The sequence below is a fragment of the Dipodomys spectabilis genome, unplaced genomic scaffold, assembly GCF_019054845.1.
Source record: "Dipodomys spectabilis isolate Male_0828 unplaced genomic scaffold, ASM1905484v1 ptg000536l, whole genome shotgun sequence".
Taxonomy (NCBI): Eukaryota; Metazoa; Chordata; class Mammalia; order Rodentia; family Heteromyidae; genus Dipodomys; species Dipodomys spectabilis.
Genome location: NW_024871213.1, coordinates 793,302 through 803,174, shown reverse-complemented (window position 1 = coordinate 803,174; position 9,873 = coordinate 793,302). Strand labels below are relative to the sequence as shown.

The 9,873-nt window shown below is 33.4% G+C and overlaps 1 pseudogene; it reads right to left on the bottom strand.

Annotated features, from left to right (window-relative positions):
- Positions 1–7,630: 7,630 nt before the first annotated feature.
- LOC122099814 lies at positions 7,631–7,730 on the bottom strand (annotated as a pseudogene).
- Between the last annotated feature and the right edge of the window lie 2,143 nt (positions 7,731–9,873).

The window sequence follows — 9,873 nt, the reverse complement described above, 5'->3', positions numbered from 1 at the left end:
TTGCAAATGAGCATGGATGTGCATTTGGGTGATGGAAATACTCTACTTACACAGGTGTAAATTAGATTTTTTGGTTAGATTATAGTTCTTGAACTAAGAGTCTGTGTGATGTCCCTGACCTTTTTCTCTCAAGGCTACCACTCTACTACTTTGAGCCACAGTTCCAATTCTGATTTTCGGTTCGTTGTTTGGAGATAATAGTCTCATGGACTTACTTGCCCAAGATGGCTTCAAATCAGGATCGTCAGATGTCATCCTCCTGAGTAACCAAGATTCCAGGCATAAGCTGTCTATTTTTTAAATAATTTAGTAAATCATACAGTTACAGAAGTTATAAATTATCATTACAACCTGTGTAACAGATGTGTGTGTGTATATATCAATGCATAAAGATAGAAGTATTTTAACGTATCTTTGTATCTACAGTAGATTTATGAAAAATCAACCTTTGTTGTAAAATAAAATAGAAACAAAAGTTATTAATGAGGAAAACAAAGGGAATTGTCACATGTTTCTTGTTGTTGAATGGAATATGAATTGCAAGAATCAGTTTGGGAAAACCATCTTAATTTAACAAAATGGGTAATGGATATTAATTCCAATCTCTCTATTTGCCCATATTGTGCATCCTCACACATGAGTGTCAAAACCAAACCACAATTTTTGCTTTTGTATTTAATGCACCTGTTATAATTTAGGGGATTGATGAAGTAATCAAAAAATGATTAAAATAATAGTAAGTGAGGCTATGAGTTAGAGCTGAAAATGTTTTTAAATATTATAATAGCTAATTAAATTGAATTTATCTTACTTTTCCTCTATTGTCATTTCCCTCATTCCCAAATTAGAAAAGTACATAGAAGGTTCTTACTAAATTATGTGTACAATCATGAAAAAAATGTATTGCACAGTGTGGTTTTAGCTTATTGAGACCTGTAGGGTGTAGTATGTTTTTGAGGACTTGCAAAAAGTTGTGATGGAGATGAAAGGAGGGGTGTGCTTATTCTGGAAAATTGCTTAGAGGATTGCTCCCAGAAAGATAGTGACGAATTCTTCCTAAAGATACAGTAAAATCACTTTCACAACCATGTTCACTGCTGCACTATTTACTGTAGCCAAGTTATGAAAACAGCCCAGATGCCTTATGGTGGAGGAATGGTTGGAGAAAGTGGGGCACATATACACAATTGGATTGCACCCATCCATTATGAAGACTGTTACATAATTTGCAAAGAAATAGATAGATCTAAAAATATGTTAAGTAAATTAAGTCAGAGCCAGACACACAAAGGACCCATGTTCTGTCGTGTATTTGGAACATAGGTCTTTATGCAAGTTTACACAATAGTATTGCAGAAGAGTATTTAAAAGGTGTAATTTCTTATAAAATTGAACATTTATTCCAACAAAATGAACACCAAGAAGCTATCATTTGGCAGATATGAGAAAGTCAAAGGGAAGGAATAAAGAGAATTATGGACAAAGAGAGGGAATGTATAATATTCAATGCAGACACTAGAAGAAATGAAAGTGGGGTGAGGTTTGGAAGGATGTGGAAAAGTTATGTAAAGATCCATTGTACTTATAAACTGATTTATTGAATGGAAATTCCTTCGTACGACTATTTAATAAAAATATAACTAAAAACAATGGAATCATGGCTGGGAAGGTGGCTCAGTGGTAGAGAGCTTGCCTTACATGCCTAAGGCCCTGGGTTCGATCCTTCAGCACCACATAAGCAAAAAGTAAAAAGCCGGAAGTGGCACTGTGGTTCAAGTGGTAGAGAGCTATCCTTGAGCTGAAGAGCTAAGGAACAGCTCCCAGGCCCAGCGTTCTGGACCCACGACAGGACTGCCTCCCCCCCCCCAAAAAAAAAACAATGGAGACATTTGAATCTTAAACTGTGTTCTCTTAAACCATGAGTCAAAATAATAGTTTCCTTCTCAGAAATTTTCTTTGCAGTTTTTTTCCTCAAAATGACATAAAAGTGACCAACAAAATGAATGTCAATACATCACATTGCGTATCCTAAAGAGACACAATATAAAAATCACAGTAAAAATGTTAGAATTCATCACATAATAAAATAACAGGGAGAAAGGATCAAATGCTGATTGTTTTTCCAAGTACGTTACCCATGGTATCTAATTTAATTCTCACAATAATCCCATAAAGTAGAACTACTTCCATTTCTAATTCTGAGATGATGATATTGAAGTTTTCAGAGTTGGAATTACTAGTAGAAAATTGCACAAATGGTAAATCGTAGCCTGCGCCCCAGTCCCACCGTATCAAATAACTTCATTCTAATTTATGACTAAAATACCAGCACTTAGTCCACTAATTGTAGGAAAATTTCCCAGAATTATTGTCCACATTCTAATGATATTTCACTTTATCTTTGTTAGAAAATAGGAAACTAAGCGGGATGCCGGTGGCTCCACCTGTAACCCTAACTACTCATGAGGCTGAGATCTGAGGAATGCAGTTCAAAGCCAGCCCAGGCAGGATAGTCTGAGAGATTCTTATCTATAATAAACAGCTAGTAAACCAGAAGTGGCACTGTAGCTGAAGTGGTACAGTGATCAACTTGAGCAAAAGAACACAGGGACAGTACCCAAGCCCAGAGTTCAAGCGCCACGACCAACCAAAAAAAAAAAAAAAAAAAAAAAAGGAAAAAAGGAAATAAGTAACTGTAATATGAAAACTCCAAGTTCATAATCGATTTATACCTCCCTGGTGAAAGGAACTGCTAAACTATAACATTCTTGATTTCTAGCTCAAAATTTTAGAAATCATATTCTATCCCATGACAACACTGCATTGCCTCGGGACCCTCATCTCTGTTTAACACAATCATACTGAAAGAATAACCTCCCCAATTCCTGATGGATACAGACTGCAGGTCTATAGACCAATCATTTCCACATTGTAACTCAGATAAGTTGTTTACCATTAGAAGTATTTTGATTACTTTTTATACCCAACATTTTGAGAGAAATGTAGTACTTTAAAATGCTATTAAAGCAAGACTGATATAAAAATCACCTTTGACCCCAGATAAATATTTTACCTTTCATATACCCAAAAATGCAGTCTTAACTATCATTAATGTTAGGAACGAGAGGTTAAAAATCATAGACACCAAGACCTAAGCATCAATTAAAGACTCTCCAACTTGTGAATACAATTGGTTTAAAAAGACATCAATACTAGTGCACGTTTTTCAAAATTTCTTGTGTTACTGAAGATTCAATCATAAAATATTAACACTTGAAAACAACTCATTTTCTTGAAAGTAGGACACAAAACACAAGATTAATCCTAATCATTTTCAAATACCTTTATTTTTCTACAAATTCGCTCTTATAATTATAAAGAGTATGAAACTCACTGAAGTACAGAGCCACAAAGGAAATAATTTAACTGCATCATCTACATTCAAAAAACTGTTACTAGAAAACAAAATTATACTAATAATTAGCTTACCAAATTCATTTTTATTCAATCTCATTTACTTTCATAAAAACTGGGTTTTCATAAAATGATACATAAAAAAGCCTATATACCCACTTACATCTTCAGATCTTAACAATATTTATTTCAGAAATGTCTTTAGCTCTATAGTCAATGAACTGAAATAATACTGAAATATTCAAAGGCTTTTCAGAAATTGCAAGACTCGCTTTGGGTTGTTATGTATATTGGAAAAGATATTCGAAAAGCCTTATTTGTTAAAGTTGTGATAGTTACTCCCACAAAAGAGCCATTAGTGAAGTTCCAATTGCATGTACAAAACAACTTCAAATGCATCCACAATCTGGAGGCTTTTTGTTTGTCTGTTTTTGAAAGGTATATCTAACAAGCATATCCACAATACTGATTTTTGATGGGATATTCAAACCTAATAAATACAGGGTTGATTATCTTAGTGAGAATAGATATGATGTTACAAAGAAAGTTATTTTCAACAGAAATCTGGAAAGAGTTTATCCACCTTGTGTTTCATGGGAATAACCCGAGAGTAATACCTGTTTGGTCAAGTAGGTCAAACTCACTCCATGAGTATATCTTAAAAGTATAACGAATTTAAGAGGTCAAATACATATTTTGTACTGACAGTCATCTTATAGCACTAACTTACTACCTAATTATATCTGCATCTTCTTACCTAACATATAATAAGAGCTGAAATTGGTCTCTTTTATCTAACTTAATGTTGTATATGCTTTGATTATGATGATGTTATTATTTGAAAATAAAATGTACAGAAGAGTGGCTCCACAGAAATGACATGACAAAACACTGATAAATAAAAGCATTGCAACACAGTTAGCTCTTTTCAGCCTCACCCTGTCCACATTGGCAAGCAACATTGCAACAGCACACTCACACATATACACATACACACATGTGTGCACATGTACACACATATATATGCATGCTAAATTCAGGGTTTAATACAAAAAAGTACAAATAAAATATTAGTGATTTGGACAAACATTAATTTGCCTTATTACAAAATAATACACAATCCAGTCACCATGGGTGTTACATTTTACTTGCCTCGCCACATGTGACCACTTAATTTATTTTAATTCATTCATTCATTCATTTGTTTTGTGCTAATACTAGCCTTGAATTCAGGACCTGGTTCTGTCCCAGAATTTGTTGTTTTTTTGTTGTTGTTGTTTTTTTGTTTTAGTTTTCTCAAGCCTAGAATTTTACTGCTTGTCCCACAGCTCCATTTCTAGCTTTTGCTGGTTACTTTCAAATCAGAATCTAATGGATGTTTTTTGCTTGGTATGGTTTCAAACCACAATCCTCAGATTTCATCTTTCTGATTAGCTAGGATAAACACATGAGCCACCAGTGTGGCTTCTAGATTTTCCTCTATAGCTATCTAATGCACATACTTAGATAGTAATTTAAAACTTAGAGTATAGAAGCAAGTTGTACAGTGATGATATTGTCCTGTCAGAAATTTAAGCTAGTAAATTTCTTCTTAAAACCATGAACAAAAATACCATGATATAAGAAAACTCACTATTGAACACATGAGCTTTAAGAGTTTTCTAATAGATCCATTATTTGTTACCCAACATTAGAAAAAAACTGTATAATGCAGTAGTAAAAAAAAGTCTTTTGTAGGAATACTTAATTACCTTGTTTTTAAAGACACCTGTTTTCATCTAAAAAAGTAGGCCTGTCTATTGACTTCATGTGATTTTGATGGTTGAAGGTCCTTAATGAGAAGTCAAAGTGTATTACTAATCCTTTGCTATCAATTAAATCTCACCTTTTCTTCTTGGAACATATAATGATTAAAGCAATAGTTCATAATCAGCAAGCAATAGTTCAGATTCACACTTCCAGTGCAAGTGGATCACTAGTAATTAATCCTTGATACCATTTTCCACAAAGTTTTGTCCCAGATAAAATCGGTCTGCCTTCTCTAGCTGCTTTCCTAGCCTGGACCTATTCCTTCACTCTACAGGAAAAGTGATATTCAACTGATTTCAGTCAGATCTGTTAATAGAATTATCAGGGATTTAGATCCTTGTCTGTAATTTGGTCAAAGCTATGTCTCTTTATGTAGGCTATTAAAAGTGTATTTACTAATTTCAAGTAAATACATAAATTCTATTTCCATCTCTTTTAAAAAATAAAATTGTTTTCTCTATAAATTGATCCGAGGCCTGGATTTTGTGGCTAGCTAGGTCACTGCACATCTGTCTCTCTCTTCCTCTCTCCCTTTCATGGTTCTCATAGATAATATGACTGCTCCATAATTATCCTAATTTATCTTGCTTTTATATTTTTGGTTGCATCATTTCACTTTCTGCTCTGCCATTCCCCAAATCATTTACATAGAAGGCATTATTTCATATTTTCTCATTCCTAGAATAAGCTGCACATGAAGACACCACTGGTCCTCATTTTCAGTCTGTACCTTTCAATATGGAGGAAAACATTTCCTCTGCTCTCTATCAATTCCCTACTCTCCAGTTAGAATAATTTCGAATAGTAAAAATGGAAAAAGAGAAAAAAATCATGGTGAAATAACAGATGTAGAAAATTCACTGGATTTTTCTGAGCAGTTCAACCAACGTGATCTATTGGGGAATACATGTGTACCTGATTCCCACTGGTACTCAGTGTCTCTGGTTAGGCAATTCTGATGAAGACAAGGAACAAGATAAAAAAGTGAGGAATGGTATCATTTGCAAAAAAAAGTGGAGACGTACTCAAGCAAATTTTTCTGTGGGCTGCTGAAAGTAATCGGCTTACTACAGTGCAGAGACTACTTTCCAAAAAGGCCACTCATGTGAATACTAGGGATGATGATGAGTATACCTCTCTTCATCAGGAATCCTACATGAGTTGGTGGCTCAAGGCAGATATTCATGCAATTACTGTGAATGGCTGGACACCCCTGCTCAGTGCTTATATGTTGAATAATACATGAGTGGCTTCTTTCTTAGTTCATCACTATGTAGATACCAATGCCCAAACTAAAGTTCTCTTAACCCCCTTGCATCTTGCTGCTTGGAATAGAAATAGCAAAGATGTGCTGGATCTCCTTCTATTGAAGCATTATATCAAACCAGGTCTGAAGCACAACTTGAAAGAAACTGCATTTAATATTGCCAAAAGAATAAATACATATCACTACCTCGTTGAAGTTATGGAAGGCTGTAAAAATTGTTCTCCTAAGTCATAATGGTTTGGTTAAGTTTCTTAATTTTCAAAAATGCCAATCCATCTTTGTGTCTGTACAAAATATTTTCACAATACAGAGCAACGGCAATATCTTACTTTAAAAATTCATGGATTCAATGGTATTCTTCAAGTGAATTGCCTGACTTTGATGTCAAATTGTATTCAAGAGTTGTTTGTATACATCTATAATGATTTCTGCAGAGTTTGTGATTTTTTAAATCAGAAATCATTTTAACTTATCTGTTGAAATGAGTAGTACAGAAACTGAAAATATTTCTGATGCTTGTCTGAAAAAAGTATAATTTAAAATAATCTGTATTTTGTTTGTATAATGTCCATAATCTATTTCATTCTCTCCTAGATATAATACTTTGAATTCTACATTGTTTTATAATATATAGGTTCATTAATAAATGTGTTATTTCAGATAGCATTCCATATAGAAAAAGTTTAAGATTCCTTTTTTACCTAAGTCCTTATAGTATTTTACTTCTTTGGGATAAAATGACAATGTTATCTACTTTCAAAAGTTTTGTAAAGATTATGCTATATAAAGGCCTTTCTAAGGTGAGGATTTAATACACTGGTGTCTAACTAACTTTCAGTTCAATGAATTATATGTGTTGTTACATTTGTATTTTTTTAGTTTTTTATTGTGAAAATACTGTACGGAGGGGTTACAATTACATGGGCAAGATAATGAGTAAATTTCTTATCCAGCATTGTAGCCTCCTCCTTTGTTTCCCCTTCCCATCCCTTCCCATCCTCCCTCTGCCCCCCCCACTCAATCCTCCTCACTAGCCTCCTCCCCGCACCAAAGTTGTAAAGTTCATTTTTGACATAATGACTTGCATTTTTGTAATCAATTTTTTAATAACTGTTTTTCATTTCTTACATCTGAAGAATGAAAAATATGGAATACTTCACAAATTTTCATATCATCCTTGTGCAAGTGCCATGATAATCTCTATATTGTTGTAATTTGGGTAAATGTGCTGCTGAAGCATGTAGTATCCTGTAAAGTTAAGTAGTTAATGATGCAATCTTTATAAAGGCATATATCCTTAGTTGACTTTTTGTAACCAGGAAACCTTATTGTTCCTAAAAATGCTATTGATCTTACTTCTCTAAAATTCTGTGTATATTGGAAAAAACATATTGTTTGGTCGACTGCTCACATTTGCAATTTTTTTGTCAATGACTATTTTAAGTCTTTTTCATTTTAAATTTGATCATACTTTGAAGCATTTATAGCTAGGTCCAAAGGTGATAGCTTTTCAAGTACTTATTTATCAACTGAGTTATCTTTGTGGAGCTAATGGATTCAAAGCAAGCCTTGCTTAAGAGCTCCTTCTAAACTTCTGCAGCTTAAAATTGCTAAATGAGGTCTTACTGGCACAAATGTCTACCTGACCCTTTACTCTTCTTCCATGTAGCAACAGACCAACCAGAATATCTTACCCTGACAGCATAGATTGTCTTACTGGAACAAAACTAATATTAGTTAAAAAGGATCATAGAGAGATGAACAATTAAGACAGAATCGTTTAGACTAGAAGGTATTTTATCAAAATATAATTGTTTCTTATACCTAATATTTCAAAAGTAGCTAAAGCCAAGAAGGTGAAAAAGTTTTGACATGCATGATTACCTAATGTCCTGGCCAGTCTACCATCCAACCAGGCAGGAATTTACACTACTGCCTTTCTTTCACCCAATATTTTCATAGTTACAAGAGAAGTCTATATGTTTCTCCTTGATATTAGGCCTTAAATTGGTAATGTTTATCACATTGTTTCCTCTTGCCTCTAGGCTGTAAATCTACAAATGGTAAAGCTTTAGGTCCAACTCTACCAACACTGAAGTAGAAATAATGGAATAATACTTTAAAACACAGTTGCCTTTGATACCCTAACCACAACAGTACATTGAAAAACATGTGCCTTTTTCTTATATTATATATAGTTACATATTTTATCTTTATACGTGCTAATATTTTATTTCACACAGTGAAACTTACTAGAATTAATTGATAATTTGACAAATAAATAAATATTTATTTCAATAAATAGATTGGAATATAAATAATAAGGTTTAGAATGTACATTTGAATATAAAAAGTATCAATGCAATGTCTTTGGTATAAACTTTTGATACCTTCTAAGTGTTCTTGGTCTTCTGAATTCACATTGTAAAAAAAAATTGTTGTTTTCCTCTAATCTATAAGGGACTATACTCTGCTGCTCTGTTTATTGTTTTAACTCACTGATTCCAAAATATTTTTCTCCAATTTCGGAAGCCTTCCTACTGATTATACCCAAATTTTATGATATGATATCTAAAATGCATTACTCTTCTGCAGGACCCATGGGTCCTAGGATCCCAGGTCCCAGTTATCTGCTTCATCAGATAACAAGGGCAAGATTTCTCACCTAGACTCATGAAACATGTCAACAGAAAGTAATTGAAAATCCATCTCAATTCCTTATGACACCTGAATTAGCAGTTTGCAATTGTGAAATGCAGTGCAACTTAAAATGAAAGATGAGATCATAAAATCTGAAAGTACAGTAATTCAAACTTTCAAACAAATGACCAGCCCATATGTGTGACCAAGATCACAAATGTCACAAAATTATTTTTAATACCCCTCTTCTGATGATTACTGAAAGATTTCTGTCCAGCATAAGTAAGCCAAAAAATTAGTTCCTAGAACAATAGATCCATAATTAGTCTACCAAGGCTAGGAAAACTTGACTTCAGGTCAAATATAATTCACAAAAACATTAATTGAGAATATCGTTAATGCTTCAAAATACTGGTACTTCAGTAAAACTTGGTTCTGTTGTATAAAAATGTTATCATTCACAAACAAATGACAACCTACATTTAATCTCCTGAAAACAGATTCCTTTTGAAATAATCTTTTAAAAATCACACTCACCAAAATAACATTTGACAAGTAGACGATAGTGACATTACAAATTTTTCAAGTTTAGGGTGCAAATTACAATAGAGTTGATTTATTTATCCAGCACTAATGCCAAGCAGGTTCAACCATTCATTAAAGTGTAGAAACAGTACCACCCACCATTTGTGTTGTTCAGTAGGTGCCTTCCAGAAATGTGTCAAATAGAACAACCTCCCATA